At 42.9% G+C, this 18,991-nt stretch overlaps 1 protein-coding gene across 4 annotated transcripts in view; it reads left to right on the top strand.

The window, feature by feature from the left end:
* Positions 1 to 12,129: 12,129 nt before the first annotated feature.
* Positions 12,130 to 18,991, top strand: part of UBE3A (ubiquitin protein ligase E3A) — a 54,143-nt gene continuing 47,281 nt past the window's right edge. Inside the window, exons 1-2 of one of the 4 annotated variants that reach the window (XM_017818392.1) lie at positions 12,130 to 12,227; positions 16,002 to 16,091. The gene's annotated coding sequence lies outside the window, so the exon portion shown is untranslated. The remainder of the gene's footprint in view (positions 12,228 to 16,001; positions 16,092 to 18,991) is intronic. The other 3 variants (XM_017818391.1, XM_017818395.1, XM_017818393.1) reach the window with 3 other exon arrangements.

Genomic DNA, 18,991 nt, shown 5'->3' with positions numbered 1-18,991 from the left:
CATTGAGCAGGAAGAAAATACAATGTTACAAGATCGTTACAAGGAACACTACTGAAGAGACAAGATCTTTTCAATTGTATTAATCAATTCATATATGAAAAGTCAGATTTCAGAACTCAAATAACAAGATGGTTGAAAGGGAATTTGGATCTACAGAAAGATTTCCCCACATTACAATCTCTCTTCTTGCAAAGAACTGTACAAAGAACTGAACCTGCAAAACCCACCTCGTATGACCTTCTCTGTAACAACAGAGGCTGTCCAAAGCCTCTCACTTTATCCTCCCAAGTGGATAAGAAATTAGTATAGTGATAGCAGTGCATACAGTACCTTTATAACTACTTTATCTAAAGACAAAATTTAGTTTTTCACAGACAACCCTACAGCAATCATCACTCTTTGCAGCTACCAGAACCTGGCACAAACTTCTAGGGAGCAACTCTGTTAAAATAATCAGCTTCTGCCAGCACCCACGGAGCACAGATATCACTTTCTGATGCTTTCCCTGCAGCCCTTTTATCTGTGCTGCCTTGACTGAAAACATTTTCACAGCCACAAAGCTAACAATATCACACATCTTTTCAAACACAAGTCTTCCTCAAATGGTAAAAGAAAGAAATTGTAACACAGCAGACTACACAGTGATAACCACTGACGGAAAATCTACATCATATAAGGGTCTTATCAGTCATGTCATTCCTCATGAATACTCATTTAGATTTACAATGCATCTATATAAGTAATTAGCAATTTTTTCCAGTTATCCCCATTTTACTTTAGCAGTATGTGTATTAATTCAAATCCTGTAATTTTTTTTCAAAAATAAGCCACTGTTGTTTTCCTACCAATTCATCATCAGAATAATAAGCATTGTCTATGTGTAGGTGTATGATAGCCCAATACAGGTATGTTTTAACACTCCAAAACAACCTTTTCAAATTTTAGCCTTTATCATATGTTTGACTTTTTTTTTCCCTGCATCATTATGCACATACACATAAATACAAACAGAAAAGCTAGGGAAAACAAAATGCTTTCTAGATCAATCACTGCTGGCAACAGACACTTAAAAATCAGACAAATCATGATCTCTATACACAAGAGAATTATTTGCTCGAGTAGGTCAGGAAAGACTTCATCTAGGGTGTTGTTTAATGTAAATGTATTGTAAAAGATCTTGTAGTTCAAATATTCCATCATTCACATGACTTCCGTGTAGTCAGCAGCATAAACACCATGGAAAGTGAGCTTCTCTTGTGCTAGGTATATATTTATTTATTTATAATATAAATGAGTGGAAACTGAAATATGAGTAGAGAGGAATCATCAATGGGTGTCTGTGGCGTGGTCTCTTCACTTCTCACTCACCATAAATACGTGTCTGCACAAGGAAGGTAAAGGTCACAAGCCCTCTGTGTCTGGGATGACATCTCAAGATGTCCTCTGTGGGACATCATGAGAGGTGTTTTCTTCTTGTAGGGTGTCATGGTTTACCCTCAGCCAGCAGCCAAGCCCCACACAGCCACTAGCTCGCTCCCCCACCAGCAGAATCAGGGAGAGAATGGGAAACTCATGGGTTGAGATAAAGTCAGTTTAATAGGGAAAGCAAAAGCTGTACATGCAAGCAAAACAAAATAAAGAATTAACTCACTGCTTCCCATAGACAAGCAGGTGTTCAGCCAACTCCAGGAGAGCAGGGTCCCATCAAACATAACAGTGACTTGGGAAGACAAACGCCATCACTCCTCTTTCTTCCCCCCACTTTATATACTGAGAATGATGTTGTATGCTTTGGAATATCCCTTTGGTCAGTTAGGGTCAGCTGTCCTGGCTGTGTCTCCTCCCAGCTTGCCATGCACCCCCAACTTCCTTGCCAGCGTGGCAATACGGAAAGCAGAAGAGGTCTTGGCGCTGTGTGAAAACTGCTCAGCAATAATAAACACCTCTATATCTTCATCACTGTGTTAGCACAAATCCAAAACACAGACCCACACTAGCCACCATGGAGAAAATTAGCTCTACTCCAGCCAAAAGCAGAACATAAGGAAAGTTCAACATGAAGTATAGAGCTGTTGATCCTTATGTATTCCTTACCCATATTTGCATATTGTTACAGTAAGACTAAGGATCAAAACTTCACTTAGTGTTAAGCTTCAGAGTTCATATCTAACCCTGAGTTTTTTGACACTAACTTTGATATTATTTTCAACTACTTTCACTTCACAAATTTGGCATCATATTCTTAAGACAAAAAAATTATTTAAGCATGCTAGTTAGTGTTTTAGCAAGCTATGCCTTAATTAGCAATTAAGCATATGACACTGTATGAAGATACTATTTCCAGCATTACAAGGATTATAGTATTAGAAATAACTCTATAACTCTAATTCCAGTTCATAAATTATTGCAAGCACTTACTATGCTATATAACTTAGCTGAGGTTTCTAGATGCTTATAACTAGGTTTTGAGAAACCTGGAGCCTTGGCAGAGAAATCAAACCACACTATTTACTCCCAGGGCAAAGATTTTCTTGTGTAAATCTTGCTTTCAGGATCAGTAGGAGTGTTTTTATGGAGAAGGGAAAGAAAGAAAAACAGGGGGGTGTTACTTGCTACATTTAGGAGGTCATTTATTTAGTTGAAGAGTGGAGAGCATAACAGTGTCTGTAAGCATGGAATTAACAAAAATTATAAGATGGAAACTGAAGGGTATTCCTTCTGGGGTGTAACATGCCAGTCTTAGTAAAATCAGTGCAGGTACTTTAATAAAAGATAAATTTCCCATCCTACACAATGCATCTCACCATATTTCCACCCATTCTGAGGGACAGATTCTTCAGCTATTTCCAGCTGTTCGCTTCAAGCTCGAGAAGGTAATTTGTGCCTTGAAGGAAAATTTTCCATTCTAACACAGAAGCTCATGATTGAATCTCAAAAATGCAATTTTGGCTCCAACAACACACCAATTTAAAATTAACTGTACCTTTTCAACTCCTTTATGGTCATTACAGATAAGATGTCTTAAATAACAAACAAGCATCCAGTCTTGTTCATACAGTAAGAATAAGAAACTGAACCCCAGCAGATGACACCATGATATCTGCTGTTGTAGAATCCACATCGAATAACGGTCTTGTCTTGTGATTACTTATTCAACTTTACAACACTTTTAAGTCTGCAGTGACATCAATTTTGATCAATTTTCACAAGCATGAGACTGTATTCATTTTCAATATCCTCTCTAGAATGGTGAGGATACGAGGTGAGGTACTTCTTAAATCAGATGTCACTTGTGGAAAAGCATAGAAGCACTCACTCACGGATTCCCTCTGCAAAAGCAGTGTTTGTTCAACCTTTCAGGGTTATAGAATAATCCCTGGGCACAGAATCACATCTGCTCTGTGATTTTTTTTTATATATTTTTTCCCACGATTGCAAGGCTTTAGGGGAACTTTTAGGCTTACAAAGGAAACATTTATTGTATCTGTTTGAATCTGATTCTCATGTGCATAAAGAGCTCTATATTTCTTCTTCAATGTCTCTAAATAATGTGAAGTAGCTGGGTTTTATTTTCAGGTACCTACAAGAAATTAGTACTGTAGGTTACTAAAGGAACTAGTTCAAAGAAGCTTATCAGATCTTTAGCAACACAATCATTCACTCACAGGCTTGGCCTTTAGTAAAGTAAAAATAGCATTTCAGAGTTCACACAGATTAAACCACAGGCTAGAAAATCAGCACCAAAAGCAATACTCCATTTCATACGTCAGCAGACTTTCTAAGAGATCAGAGAATGAAGATTGTTTTAAAAGATACTTATTTTTAGTTCAAATGAGTCCTGAATCTAGACAGCTCCAGTCATATTTGAAAGAGAAAAGCAATGGGAACAAGGATCTCTGAAGCACCTTGGTAAAACTCCAAGGTCTAATTCCATCCCAAGGGCCAAACATTTCAGTGCTTATTGAGGAAAAATTCCCACCTATTTCAAGTGGATTTTCCTCTGCCACATAGGATTTCACTTGCTCGGTGAAAATAGCTCTATTTCTTCAGAAAGTATTATGTTCTAATATTATAAAATGTAAAATTAAGAAAGGAAAACTGAAAGCAAAAGCACTAATGCAAACAAGATCCCTTACCATAGATCTATGTTTCAGCAGTGGTGGACTGACAGGAATCAGATAGATGCTCAGTGCTTTTTCAGACCAAGCACTTACTGATTGCAATTTCTGGGTACATAACAGCCTGGTGATCTCTTCTGCAATATGGGTATTATCAGTCCAAAGTACATTTCAGTTCTGGGGTCAAGAGGTGTGACATGGCCACATGCCAATGTCACATGGGGCTGAGACAGGGCTGAGACAGTAGATTCCGTAGAAAGGCAATTCAGGCACATAGGTCAGATTCCAACATGCTCTAGCAGGACTCCAAGCACAAAACTTTATCTGTATAGTGTCTCTCAATCCTACCCTTCTGTGATGAGCTCAGCACTGTTGATAGCGCTTGTCTCAGGAGGCAAACAATCTATAGTATTTTTAACCTCTCGGTTCAAACACAATTCTCCCCCACTTTGGTGATAAATTAACATTTTCATCTCCTTGTCCCCAGCTACATTCTTCTTCAAGGATCAATGCCTCCCACATCCTTGTCCTTCTTCCCCCTCTGATGTTCTTTGAAAATAAGGTGGGGAACGAGACGCAAAACACAGGAATTAAATTTTCCCCTAATACTGAAACCAGGCAATTCACAATGAGAAAGCATGTGAGGCAGTTCCAACCTTTCATCTTCTCCCCAATCTCCTCTTGTTTTCCTGAAAGGGGCAGCCAGCCAAGAATATGGTGTTTATACACTGATGAAGAAATGTTGTGAGTTGTATATTCTACCTTTTGAGTAAGGTCATACTGCAGGGTAGGTCTTAATAGCTACAGGAGGTTGAACTTGGTATAACTGTCTCTGCAGCAGCAACATGTACAGTAAAATGAGTGCTGCTGCTGAGGAAAGGGCTTCTCTTCTAATATCTTGCACCCAAGACAAGGGACCTTGGAGATGTGGCTGATGCTTTTTCTTCTCAAGCTAAATAAGGTCTCATTTTCATGCAGACACCCCTCAGGAGTGCCCTCCTTTTCAAATTGAAACCTCTCCAGACTACAGTATTAGTAAAGCAGATGTATAAAATGCTGGGTGTGGAAAGCTGCATATTGGTGCTAATTATCTGAGCCTTCAACTTTTCAATTATGTCATGATGAACTATTAAATCATTTATTGACTGGGAAAAATATGAAGAGCTGGTTGAACCTGATTTCACCAAGGTGCCACTGCAGTGCTAATAACCTAACCATACTTTGCATTCAAGGAATGAGCTGTTTAAATAGGAAAGTAATTATGAAATTAAAATGCCAAAGAAGAAAAAAAAGTCCTAAATTGAATTTGTCACTGTGTAGGATAACCCAAGGATAAAGTAAGTTTCTGGCATGACACAAGTTTCTCTTGGAAATAGAGAGTGTTTCATCTCAAAAGCAATTTTACAACTGGGCACTGTGCTGTCCCTTTTTTAGAAAAACATGTGCTGTGTTTGCACTGGGATTGCTTGTCAGATTTTTTTTTTGGCTGTGGCAGGTTGATAAATGCAGATGCCTGCACCCTTCCAAGCATTATTAAGCATGTCACATTAATTGCACAAAGCCGTTTTGCTCTGCTCAGCAAGTCAGACTTCTATATATATCTAGGAAAAATAACGTAGGCACGTGGTCAGAAGAACAGCTGTCAGTGAGGCTCCTCTTCTACAACCAAAACAACGGCTAGCCCAAACCTGCATAGCTATGTAATGTAAGGCAGTTTTAGGAGTGCTGCGTGCTGCAGAATATACCAAGATGTCCCCATGAAATCTCTGAGTAAACAAAAGCATCATTCCTAAATATCTTTCACAGATACAGCAACTGTTTGAGACCTCTTTCTGAAACCAGACACGTCAGAAACCAGGGCCAGGTTTTGAATGTAGAAAAGTGTGTTGATACAGGACAGCAGAGAGCAGGAAGGTGGAAAAAAATGGGTTGAAAATGCCTGCAGTGCTGGCAACCTAAAGGCACAGAACTGGAAAGAATGCACAATGGCCAAAAAAAGAGAGTATTCCCAGTTTATCTGCACAGGTGAGCAAAGCAAACATCATGAAGACCAGCAGCAGACCACAAACTCCCCATCCCACAGGAAAGAACAAAATTATCTATATTCTGCTCCTTCAAGAAGACTGGAGGAGGTAACTGCAAGGCTAGCAGAAAGATGGTACACGAGACTTGGAGGCGAAGGGGTGCATGTGAGCTGCTTCTCTTTTCACCCTATTTCCTTCCAGAGGCCACTGGTCTGGGCAAAGCACTCAGGGAAACAAGACTTCACCCGACAATCCTCTTTCAGTGAAATGCATCATGAAACCTCCTTCAGCTTGCAGGGAGGAACTGAAACAACCTCACTCAATTAAGTCTTCAGGCCAGAAATGAGAGCCATTTCAAGACAACATGAACCTCCATATCACAGCTTAACCAAGAGACCAATTCCTCTCTTTATCTGGAGAAAAGGGAGAACAAGTATGCTTCTCCAGACTCAGAAGCACAGCCCTTCAGAAATGCCTACAGAAGAGGAACAACTAACTCAGAACTTCAGTATTTCATTCTATTGCTGATGAACTTTTTGCCTCCCTTATCTTTTTATCTGCAAAAGGATGCATAAAGGCTTCAGCTACCAGCAAGCTGAAGCATTTGGCTTGGCTCAAAAAGGCTCAGAACACTTCAGTGTACCTTTATCATTTAAGGGGTTACACTTACAGAGCTTCACTATGTAACTTTCACTCACATAATTATTTAAAAGCAATATCAAAAAAATAGTATTATCAGGTCATTTCTATTGGGGTTTTCAAATTAAATGAGAACAGGACACACACAGTGCTTTGTGTGTGTTTACAAAGATTTCTCCAGAGGAAATTATTTGCTACAAATCTCTGAAGTGAAACATCAACATTACCGAAATTAATATGCAGCAGACTTGGTTAACAATGGCATTTCTCCAGCATCACAAGTAAGTGGTGAATGAGTTTGGGATTCTATTTTTAATGTCCTTTTCCTCCTGCTGGAAAACACTGACTATTCCATACAACTTGTGTATCAGGAAGTTGCATTTGTTCCCTTCAGCAGTTAAAAAAACCCTGCTTGTTTCCAAGTGTTAAAATGCTGAGACTAGATTTTCTGCGGGACTTCTACTTAGTGACCAGATTATTAGCTTTAATTGTTGATTTTTACTTTTTTAACGATCGTTGCTTCAGTCATGTAATTGGAGCATCTCACCACAGTCTGCTCTGTTGAGGGGATCACTGCAAAATACAGTCAAACACTTTGTTCCCCTCAGCTGCAGTCCATACTCAGGCCCTGAATCTGCAGGGATTAGCAAGAAGTAGGGAGAGAGTGGGGGCTTTTCCATTGGGAATTCCAACCAGATTTTTCCAAATTAAGAACCTGTTCCACTGGGCAGATTCAGTTGCTTTCCAGCAGTTGGCTATACCAGTGTAAAGTAGGTGAAAGCACTCATGGCAGCAAAAGCATTTCTGTACCCTAATATCTAGGTACTTCAGAATAGGAAACATACTTAAATGAGGCAGGAAAGTATAATTATCCCCATTGTAAGAGAAGCAACTTGGGCCCATCAATGGCCAGAGTTAAGCTGTGGCTAGTCAAGCTTTCTTAAAGTAAAATAAAGTACCAAGTACATGCTATAGAACTTAAAAGTGACTTAGTATTTCCCCCCAAAATAGGAACTTATCCCCAGCAGAATCAAAGTGAAATCCATCATGCAGTTTGGTAATCCATAAAACACTGCTATGTTGCAATTTGTTCTGGGTATATTCCTTAATGGGAATATTGCATGTCCCCTGACAATGTGATTTGTCCCATAGATTCTTAAAACAGAAGGAAGGCTGAGTCTTTTCATACCTGTGTCCTATTCAGAGAAGTTTCCTTCCCATACCTCTGCATCCAGCCAGTGCAATAAATAAACCCCAGCATACATATCACCTTAATCCATCCTGCATATCTTCTCCATCTGCTGTCATCTGCCTCTTCCTCACAATTGCATTGGTTTGTTCAGAGGAAAAGCTGAGAAACATCTAAACAATATTACCTCGGCGCCATGATGGGTCATGAACTGTTCATTACTAAGCAGGGACGAGATCTCAGGATTGCAATCCATGGAAAAAAAATACACTTCATGTTCTGTGAGGGCCAAAAAACCCAAGTCCAGTCAAGGGTCAGCTATTTGGAAAGACGGGGTAAAAAAGACCATCATCATATAAGTCCAAGTGTCCCTACCCTGGATAGGATTTTGAGCACTCCTTGTTCCTTCTGCTATAAGAAAACAAGATGAATTAATGTCTTGATAAAAGTTATGGAGACAGCTTCCAGCAACGATTGACTGGGACATATTCCAGGAAGTGCTTTAGGAGAACCATTTGAGCATGCAGGGATAAGATTGTGAAGGCTAAAGCTAGACCAGAGTTAAAACAAGTGAGGGATGTGAAGGACAATAAGAGGATCTATAGGTACATCAGAAGCAAAAGGAGGACTAAGGAAATTGTGGCATTGCTGCTACGTGAGGCAGAGCGTTAGTGGCACAGGACATAGAAAAGAATACCTACTGGCATGATGTGGTCTTGGAGCTCCCAGATTCCTATGGGTAGTAGCAAAGCCTGAGGGAGAAAGATGATGTTTTCAGAAGAGGAGGAGGAAGCTATGGATACTTGGATAAACTGCACATATGTAAACTCACAGCATCAGCTGGAAAGCAACAAAGAACACTGAGAGCTGGCCAATGTCATTATGAGGACACTTTCTGCCATCTCTGAATGATCATGGCATTTGTGAGAGATCCCTAAGGGACAGAGGCCCCTGGGGTATGGAGATCATGGAAGGTATGGTTGAGCAGCTTCACCTGAAACTCTGGAAGATTGTTTCCAGACTCAATAAGAGCAAGAATGTGACTGGAAACAGCCAGCATGGATATACCAAAAGCAAATAATGCCTGACCAGTGATGAGAAGACTGGCTGTGTAAGTAAAAGGGGACCGGGTGATGTTGTTTACTTGGATTTATACTGTGACATGCTTCCCATAGCATCCACAGAGTCAAGCAGGAGATAAGGACTGGACATGTGGGATCTGCAACAGAGAAAGGGAAAAGCAGCAAGACAGTGCATATTCCAGATCCAGTTTTCTCAATATTATTATTTCTGAGGTAACAGAAAAGCTCATGGCACAATAAACTGTGGCCTGAATCTAAAATTTTAATACATGAAAGTTGGCAGTTTTTGCTACTGTGTGGGAGTGAGCCTCCAGATGCAGAAGGGCTGTGCTCATTCCAGTGATTATTTTTAGATGATTACCAATGTCCATCTGAGCACAACAATGTACCCTGCTTTCAGATCACACTGAAGTACAAGAATACTTCATTCAGTCCTAATATTTCAATTATACATCTGTCCACCATGTTCCCTCTGAGTATTAGGACTCTGCACTGATGCATAATGATGTTAAGGCCACTGGTCTTACCAGCTATTAGCCTGCAACATACATATTAGGACTTCCATAATTGTGCTAAAAACTGTTATACATTCATGTGTTCTTAAACTCATTTCCTGGCCCAGACCTTGGCTTCAGTATCATGTTTTTGAGAATTTATGTTTATGGTTTTAACAGCTTATTCTAACATTTGAGAACTTCTCATATTTCTAGTTTACACTTTTAAAAACAAAACAAAAAAAACATACTTTCTGCCACAATAAAACCACCTCTGTTTAATTCCCCTTATTAGGGGATAATGTAAAAAACATACAGATCGGTTTTCCTTTTTTTCTTTCTACTTACTCCTTCTCCCCTTCAATGCTTGCAGATCCACATATTTAAAACTTAAAAATTCAATATCCAAAAAAAGTCATATTTTGTATGCATTTGCCAATTTTGAAATTATTTGATCAACCTGCTTTCAGCACTGACCTGCTCAAATGCAACTTTTACTTATGTTTTTAAAATCCCACAAAAAGAGTACTCGCAACACATAGGCCTGCTTGTAGGTAGGGGAGGGAAAGGAATTACCCAGGAGGCAATGGAAAAACTATTCATAGGAGCAGAGGAGCAAGCCAGGCCTCAGGCAGGGCTGATCGGAGGATCAGAGGGTTTCTTGCCCAACCTACAGGCTGCATCCCTGAGCCTCACTCCCGACCCTTCCCAGCCCGTTAGTCAGCTCTGCCCTTTGTGCACCCCAGGGTGTTGGGTTTGAGTATCGCCAGGCTTGGTGACCTAAATTTACACTATGGTGGCCCTCTGCCCACTGCTGCAGGCTGGGACAGCAGGCCTGCTCCCACGTTAAGGAAACTTCCCAGCTTTTGGTCTCTCCATCCTCTCCTTGCTTGCATGCCAAGAGGCTGGACAGGGCAGGATTGGCCAGGCCTGGCACTGCCTGTCCTCTTGTGCTTAGGCCGGCATATGGCTCCAGCATGGGCTCCCCTCCAGAGGTCACTGACTGTTCCCCTTCCAGCATTCCCTCCTGACGGCCAGCCCTGGCTGCCTGCCCAGATTAAACCCAATAAACCCTGGGCGGGCTGCCATGGGGCCCACCAGTCGGGCTAGAGTCTGTGGTGGGGCTCAGTGGGGACCTGCCGAAGGCATGGAGTTGGTGGCGGCCACTCTCCTTGTACGCAGCAGTGATGACCCCTTGCTGTGCTGGCAATCCCTGGGCTGTGCCCTGGCCTCCATGGCTACAAGCACAGCTGGGCATGTGTGCATGTGTGTGTGTACGTGTGTGTGTGCACGTGTGTGTGTGTGTACGTGTGTGTGTGTGTGTGTGCTCGCAAGGGTCTGTACATATGTGTGTGCATCCATGTGCGCCCACATGCCTGTCGTGTTTCAGCATGCATGCACATATATGTGCATGCGTGTGACATGTGCATTCACACACGCAAGAGCACCTGTGTGTGCCCATGGGCATGTGCAACCCTGCATACATGCCTCCTACATATGTGTCTTTCTGTGTGTGTCCCAGGGTACGTGTGCCTGCACGTGGGTGTGTATGTACGTATGTGTACCTGTCAACCCACACATGTGTAATGCATGTGTCTATGTGTGATATGTGTGTTTGTATACATAAATATCTGTATGTGCATGGTTATGTACATGTATATGTGCGTGTATGTCTGTATATGTATGGGCGTAAATATGTGTGTACGTATGACTGTGTGCAGGCACGCATGTGTATATTTGTGTGTATGTGGGTGTGTATGTATATGTGTGTATATGTGCATATATATGTGTATGTCTGTAAATGTGTGTATATGTGCGTATGGGTGTGTGGGTGTGTACGTATATGTTTGCATGTGTGTGGATATGCCTGTGTACGTGTATGTATACGTGTGTGTCTATATATGTGCCTGTATACATGTGTATGTGCCTGTATATGTGTGCGCGCTGCCAACCAGCCGCGCACCCCCACATACCTCCGCGCCCCTCGCCCGACCGCGAGTCGCACCCCCCCCGGGCTGTTGCGACTGCGCACGCACGGTCCCGCGCCCCGCCCCGCCTCGCCTCGCGCGCCGGGCTGACAGCCGCTCTACTGACGGGGAGGAGCCCCGGCCCCACCCCACCACCTCCCCCCCCTTGCCCTCTTCCAACATGGCGGCCTTCGCCTCGCATGCGTGAGTGCGCAGGCGCTACCCCTCCTCGCCCTTTCCGCCGGGCGCCGCCGCAAGCGCACAGGGCCGGAAGGTGCCGGTCTGGCCGCTCTCTATGGTTCCCCGCGGTGGGTAGCGCGCCGCCGCCTCGCCTCGCCTCGCCCCCGCCCGCGCTGCACGCCGGGACACGGCCGGTCCTCCCTGCCTCCCTCCCGCCCCCCCGCGCGCCCCGAGCCTGCGCCGCGCCGACATCCGCGTTGTCCCAAGATGGAGGCGCGGGGCTCGCGCTGAGCGCGGCCCGGCCCGGCACAGCAGCAGGAGCAGCAGTAGGAACAGGAGGAGGAGACGCGCCCGCCCGGCCCGGCCGCCTCTCCCTCTCCGCCCCGCCAGGCCGCGGCTCCGGCGGCACCGGCAGCAGCGGCGGCGGCGCCTCCTCCTCGCCCGCGGCCCGGCCCCGAGCGCGGCGCGGCCCCCGCATGAGCCCGGGCGGCGGCGGCGGCGGGAGCGCCCCGGAGCAGCAGCCGCGGCGCCCAGGTCCGTGTGGGTACCGCGCAGGGTGGGAGCGGGGATGGCGCCTGGTTCACGCCGACCCTGGAGGGGAGGGAGTCGCGGGAGGGGCGGCCTTGCCCTCTCTCCGCCGCCGGGGTGGGGAGGGCGGACGGGAGGCAGCGCCCCCGGGGTCCTCTCCCGCTCCCCGGGAGGCACACGGGTGTGGAGCCGCCCCGGCGCTCCCCAGGAGCGGGAAGGCCGGCCGGGCGGGTGGCTCCGGGCTTCCCCCGCCCCCCCGGGAAACCGGGTTCACCGGGCGACCTTGGATGAACCCGCCTGCCCTGCCTCCGCTGCCCGGCCCGGGGCTGCTCCGCGGGACTGCCCTGGGCATAGGCCGGTTCGTTACCATCGGCGCGGCCGCTGCGGTAACGGGAAGTGCTGCGAGGGTCTCTGACCAGTGTGCAGGGCCTGCTTCACAAAGTGGCTCCGTTCACTTGCTCCTGTTACCTCCTGCGCAGCCTGAGGAGTTGGGTCTGCTCACCTGTGCGCAGGCAGCCTTGATGATGCATGTGATCGGTCGCTCCTGATTGCGGGTCTTTCTGGGTTTCAGTTTTTAAGCAGTATTTCTCTTAAAGGATGTTATGGTTCACTGTTGATTTGTAAATCAGATGGCTAAGACGATGTGTTGTGGTCGTTCAGAAGTTACTACTGCTTAGGAAACAAAACATGTTCCACGACTCTCCTTTAAGTGGCAGGAACCTGTAATCTATAGACTTGCAGTTATTCCTTTTTTGTTTTCCCTCCAGTTAATGAAAATACTTTTTTGTATTTCCTTCTATGTAATGTGTCTGATGTTCTAACTCTGAGACAAACCACGTGTCTTACCCATCACTTCAGGGATGCTCCCTCTGTCTGTGTTGAAACTTACCTGCCTCAGTAGGAGTCTGCAGACCATAAGCCCTGTGAGAACTTGGCTTCTCAGATTGGTTCTGTCGAGCATCTTGCACGTCTAGCAAAAAGTTGCTCAGTGGAAAGTTGTACCCAATTTTCACTTTGATTTCCTAACAAAGTAAGACCTAGGTGGTTGTATTGTCAGTTTATCTTTTTTTTTTCTGACTGGCTGACTGGTTTGAAAGGGAGAGGTCTAAAAGATAAGATTAAGTTCCTAATTTATGCAAATAGCATCCACTTAGTGAAAGATTCCCTGCTAAGGGAGAAGCTACACTCTTAGAGGTTGTACTGTGTTGTTAAACATCTATGACTGGTGGGGGAGAATAATGCAGGTGGTGAGAGGTACCTCTTGATAAGAATGAAAACTGCTGGAAAATGGGCTTTACACTTTTCACAAACTGCTTGGTTTGGATGGTGGCACTGAATACTCTGTGCCCTTTTATCATGGAAGCAGTGTAAGGTACTTTTGAGAAATTGGAAAACATGGTAAAACTCAGTTTAATGAGTGTGTTGAATTGAAAATATTAAATGTGCATTGCTAAACTGCTGTGGATATGTGAAGAAAACTATCACTTATGTTTGTCTTTTAAACAGATGTAGTTTGCAGTGCTTATGACTTGTCTTCCTTATAGTAATATTCTGTCAACTCAATACAGAAAAACATTCAAAGAAGACCTAGTCCACTGCTTAGGTTTACAAAGCTGAAAAATACCTTTAATTGAAATTATTTCTGTGCAAAATTATAGATGCTTCATCTCTTTTACAAATACCTTCCATTCTGCTGTAAATGTTTGCTGTTTAATGTAGCATCTTTCCTAATGGAATTAGCAAGTTAATTTTGTTTATCAGAGTGCTTTGCTGTTTCTCTTCACTGGAGTGTCCTGAGTATATCCTAAGAATTTAGAAACAAAACCACCAATTTGGCAATATCAGCGGTTGATTTGTTTGGGTTCGTTTTGGGATATGGTTCTGTGACCGTGTAGAAAAAGCCAGGCTTGAAAAAGCAGAGACTTTTTCACAGGAGTGTGCTTCAACGCCTGGATTTCTCAGTCCAAGTCCTCCTCAGAACTCTGAAGTTGTGTGTGTTTAATCCTTTTTTTTCAATACCAAACAAAACTTAGTCTTTTTTTTTTTAATTGCTGCCGTTGCTTAAAAACATGCAAACAATGATTCTTTTGTGAATGGATTTGAAATTAGGTGTATATGTTAAATACATATAGGGATGTTCTCAGCTTGTTAGAGCACCTTGAGATTGTCTCTATTCTAATTGACTCGAGAAAATAAAACAGGTTCTTTTTCATATAATTTAACTTCTCTTTCAAAAATATGAAATGACATATGTACCACAGTATCAAATCATTATGTTTCATTATGATTATGTCCCTTGTTGACATTTTCTTCATTAGTTCTTTGAATTCACAGGTTCTATTTACCAAATAAATAATAGGGGTAGAAATATCTTTGAGTTGAGTTTTAAGTAGTAAACATGCTTAATTGTGAACATATTTAAGTATATAACATTTTAATAAACAATAATTAGTGTAGTACATGATATGACACTTATGATGAAATTTATTCAGTGATTACCGTTTGTAAATATGCATCATCTTCTTTTTTGCTGTGCAGGAAAGAATTTTCTTCCACTCTCTACTACTTTTAGTTTCAGTTTACTTAGTGATTGTCCAGAGAGAATTCATCTTTTTTAAGCACAGGAAATGTCTTTCTCCCTCCCCACACTGATGTATTCATACACCTGAAGATAAAAGCCACTAATTTTTAAAAATAGAACATGCGATTGAGGGAAAAGGGGACAGAATTCATGAAGTATGTAGGCATACATCTCATTTCCAGCATCAGTCTTCATTTCTGGTACTGTGGGCCGGGTCTTCGCTCTAATTAATGAACTGATAATGATTTTTAAACAAAGGAAGCGTGTTTTACAATTTTTCTGAATTATCCTGTATATTTAAGGTAATTTTATAGTTCCATAGAGAAGCAGTGTTGAAAAGTTTCCTGTCGTTAATCAAATTCTGATTCGTACATGGAAGGAGAGGGTTAATAAATTTGTTACCAGGGTCTGTAACAAAAAAATATAGAGTATGTTGTTTACTTAAAAAAAAAATTACTCCTTCCCCCCTTCCAGAAATGTGCTGTAAGCGTTGCTAAATAGCTGGTTCCCAGAGACAACAGCAATGAGCAAATCTCTTGTTTGAAGTTAATTTTGTCACCTTAGATACTTTGACCTCAGTGTTTACTGCATTAACTTGTGGTATTTGCAGGCAGTGCCTGACAGCCTCATAAGGTTGTGTTGTCCATGAATAAAAGTTTGGGAAAAAGCTGGTTCGTATGAATACTAATGTGTCTGACATATCTGGTTGGTTAGCAGAAGGCCAGCAAATACAATCTAGAGGTAACATTTTGTAAGGAAGCCACACTTCAATAGCTGCACCAGCTGGTGACACATTTCTTCAGAAAATAACCTCATAGGAGAAACATGAAAAAGAAAATGAAACAATGTTGAGATCCAGGTTTGGCAATATAACACGTGACTAAATAGCACTTTAAATTGCTATTTTTGAATAGTTCCACCTTGCTGTGGCTAGGAGTGACAGAACTTATGGACAAAATAACTTACTGGGTGCAAAATTACATTATAAATTAAATATTACCATGGTGTTCTGTCTCAGAAAATACTCTTATGAATGAATCTCTTAAAGGAAGCATTAACTAGTTCTTACTTACCTTAATAGGTTGAGCGTGCTTCCCTGTATTATGCAAACTGATGAATGGAGGAAGGGGGTGGAAGTCAGTCTTTACCAATATTCTTTCCGTGATCATCCTGCATGGCTCTTTGCCCATGTTTTACAGAGTGGTGAAGAATTAGGAGAAGCTGCAGTTGTTCAGCTGAGTGGAACTAAATGGGTGGCTTCCCTCTGGACCCTCACTTCACTGTTTTAGGTAAGAGGGGTGATTTGCTTCTTTTGAAGCAACTTGCATTTTCTTAGAGCAGAAGTGTATGTGTTTTAACAGAAACTTCTGGTTAGCAAAGCAGAGGTTTGAACTTTTTTTTTCAATCTGGTGGCTCAAAAGGGGTGTTAATAGCATGTAACTGTCCCAGTACTTTTCATTGAAAAGTGTTGCTGTTTGCATCCATTCAAATAACTTTAAAAACATGCTTCATATACTAACATGATTTCATTTTGAGGATCGTGCTTACCTTATGTAGTATGTCAAAAGTGGGACTGTCACCAGAGGTGGATCACAGCAGTGATGATTTAGGACAAACTTGAACTGATGTACCAGTTGACTGCTTAATATGGAGTGTACTACTTTTTTTTCCATAGACTTGGAATAGTTTGGGTTGGAAGGGACCTTTAAATGTCATCTAGTCCAACCTCCCTGCAATAAGAAGGAACATTTTCAGCTAGGTCAGGTTGCTCAGAGCCTTGTCCAGCTTGACCTTGAACGTTTCCAGGGATGGGGCATCTCCCACCTCTCTGGGCAACCTGTTCCAGTGTTTTACCACCCTGATTGTAAAAATTTCCTTTCTTATATCTAGTCCTCATCTACCATCTTTTAGTTAAAAATCATTACCTTGTCCTGTCATAGCAGGCCCTTTTAAAATGTTTGTCCTCATCTTTCCTATAAACTCCCCGTAAGTACTGAATGGCTGCAGTCAGGCTTCTCCAGATCCTTCTCTTCTCCAGGATGAACAATGCCAGCTCTCTCAGCCTTTCCTCACAGGAGAGGTACTCCAGCCCTGTGATCATTTTTGTGGCCCTGCTCCGGACTTGCTCCAACAGATCCGTGTCTTTCCTGTGCTGAGAACTCCAGAACTCGATGCAGTGCTCCAGGTGGGGTCTCAGAAGAGTGAAGTAGAGGGGCAGACTTGCCTCCTTCAACCTACTGGTTCTGCTGCTTCTGATGCAACCCAGGATACATTCTGGTCCGCAAGCCATCAGTATCTCCACGTCCTTCTCTGCACAACTGTCAATTCCCTCATCCCTCAGCCTGTATTGACACCAGAGGTTGTCCTGACCCAGGTTCAGGACCTTGCACTTGGACTTGTTGAATGAGGTTCTCATTGGCCCACTTTTCAAGCTTGTTCAGTTTCCTCCTGGTGGCATTCTGTTCCTCAGGCCTGTCAGCCACATCACACAGCTTGGTGTCATCTGCAGGTTTACTGAGGGAGCACTAAAATCCCGCTGTCTGTCAGTGAAGATACTGAACAGTGCTGGTCCCAGTACGGACCCCTGAGGGATACCAGCTGCCATTGACATTCATCTGAACATTGAGCCATTGACCTTCTGCATGCAACCATCCAGTCAGTTCCTCATCCACCAAGAGTCCAACCATTAAATCCACATCTCTCCGATTTAGGGTGAAGGGTGTTGTGGGGTCCAAGTCAAAGGTCTTACACAAGTCCAACTAGACAACATCAGTAGCCCTTCCCTTGTCCACTGGTGCAGTCACTCTATCATAGAACAACACTAGGTCGGTCAGGCAAGACTTGCCCTTGGTGAAGCTGTGGTGGCTGTCTCAAATCGCTTCCCTGTCCTCCATATGCCTTCATGTTCAGTCCTTTCGTGACAAAATGTCAAAGCTGTGACCTAAATAATTAAAGATGAAATTTATGTGTAAACTATAGGATAGTTTGAAACACAAAGGGAATTTGATCTTCATGGGTTGTGCATCATCCAGTAGGATCGCAAGCAGAAAATCATGGAACGTGTATTTGAGGTTTGTAGTTGCTGCATAACTATCTGGCAACAATTAGTCCATATAGTTTGCTTTTCATTCTGGTGTCATGTGAAAACTGTGACAGAACTTCTGTCTTGACTGAGATAGAGTTCTAGAGGTGAAGCTAGTTCATTTCTACTTCACAGGGAAGACCACCATCTTTGTTTCCTTTGACAGACCCCTTTTAGGACTTGTTAATACTTTCTTGATAGTCATTACACCAAAGAAGTTGATGAAACGAGGAGATTAGGATGACAAACACTCCTCTCCCTTACCTTTAGGAGCTGTGCACAGAGGAGGCACAAGAGCGATCAATATTGTGTTGCCAAGCTTGCACAGTGCTGAGAGATGCCAGGCTTGTCCAGGCAGCCAGGCTCTGGCATTACTTGTGTGCTCCTGCTCTGGAATGCTCTGTGGGACCCAGGTTGGAGCAGCTGCCGTTCAGCAGACTTGGGGTGTTAGAGGGTGGTGGAATGGCTCTTAAAGGAGCTGAACTTCTGAAGTGGGACGTATGTCAAAATACTTCAAGAAAGGCTATCATAGTTGTAGATGAATTTTTCTTTTGCATTATGGTAGTCATGTGTTTGAGCTGACTACTGTAATGCTTAAAATATTTATATTTTACAGTGTGGTGTTTTTCATTTTCTTAAAAGGAATCAAAAACTTTTGCAAAGGTAGATAATACTGAAGAAGTTTACCGCTACCGTAGAATTTCTGTTTCTAGTACAGTGTTTCATCTTTCTTATTTGTATAGCCATATTCAGGTAATGATTGCTTTTCTTTTCATAGTGAAATCTCATGTCCAAAGTCTTGGTGATGAATATTATGGTTTACTATGTGTATACACCCTACTTTATTTTTAGAAAGTCCAAGGTATACCAGTGTACACTGGCTGAGTAGCTAAATCCAGGCATGTTTCAGCTGTTGTAGGAAAATTTGCTCGTTGTAGATAATAGAAATACATACTTAAGAGTCCATACAACCTGCAAATCCCAGGACAAGGGAATTCCTGAGAGAGTGTACCACTTCTGTGAAACACTGGTATTTTTTGGTTGTGAAGGTTGAGCCCTTTACAAAGTAAGGTTGTGATAAATACTCCATTTGTAGGATTTCTATAA

The sequence above is a fragment of the Lepidothrix coronata genome, unplaced genomic scaffold (assembly GCF_001604755.1).
Source record: "Lepidothrix coronata isolate B3197 unplaced genomic scaffold, Lepidothrix_coronata-1.0 Scaffold68, whole genome shotgun sequence".
In the NCBI taxonomy this organism is placed as follows: domain Eukaryota; kingdom Metazoa; phylum Chordata; class Aves; order Passeriformes; family Pipridae; genus Lepidothrix; species Lepidothrix coronata.
This window is presented reverse-complemented; position numbering and strand designations above follow the sequence as displayed.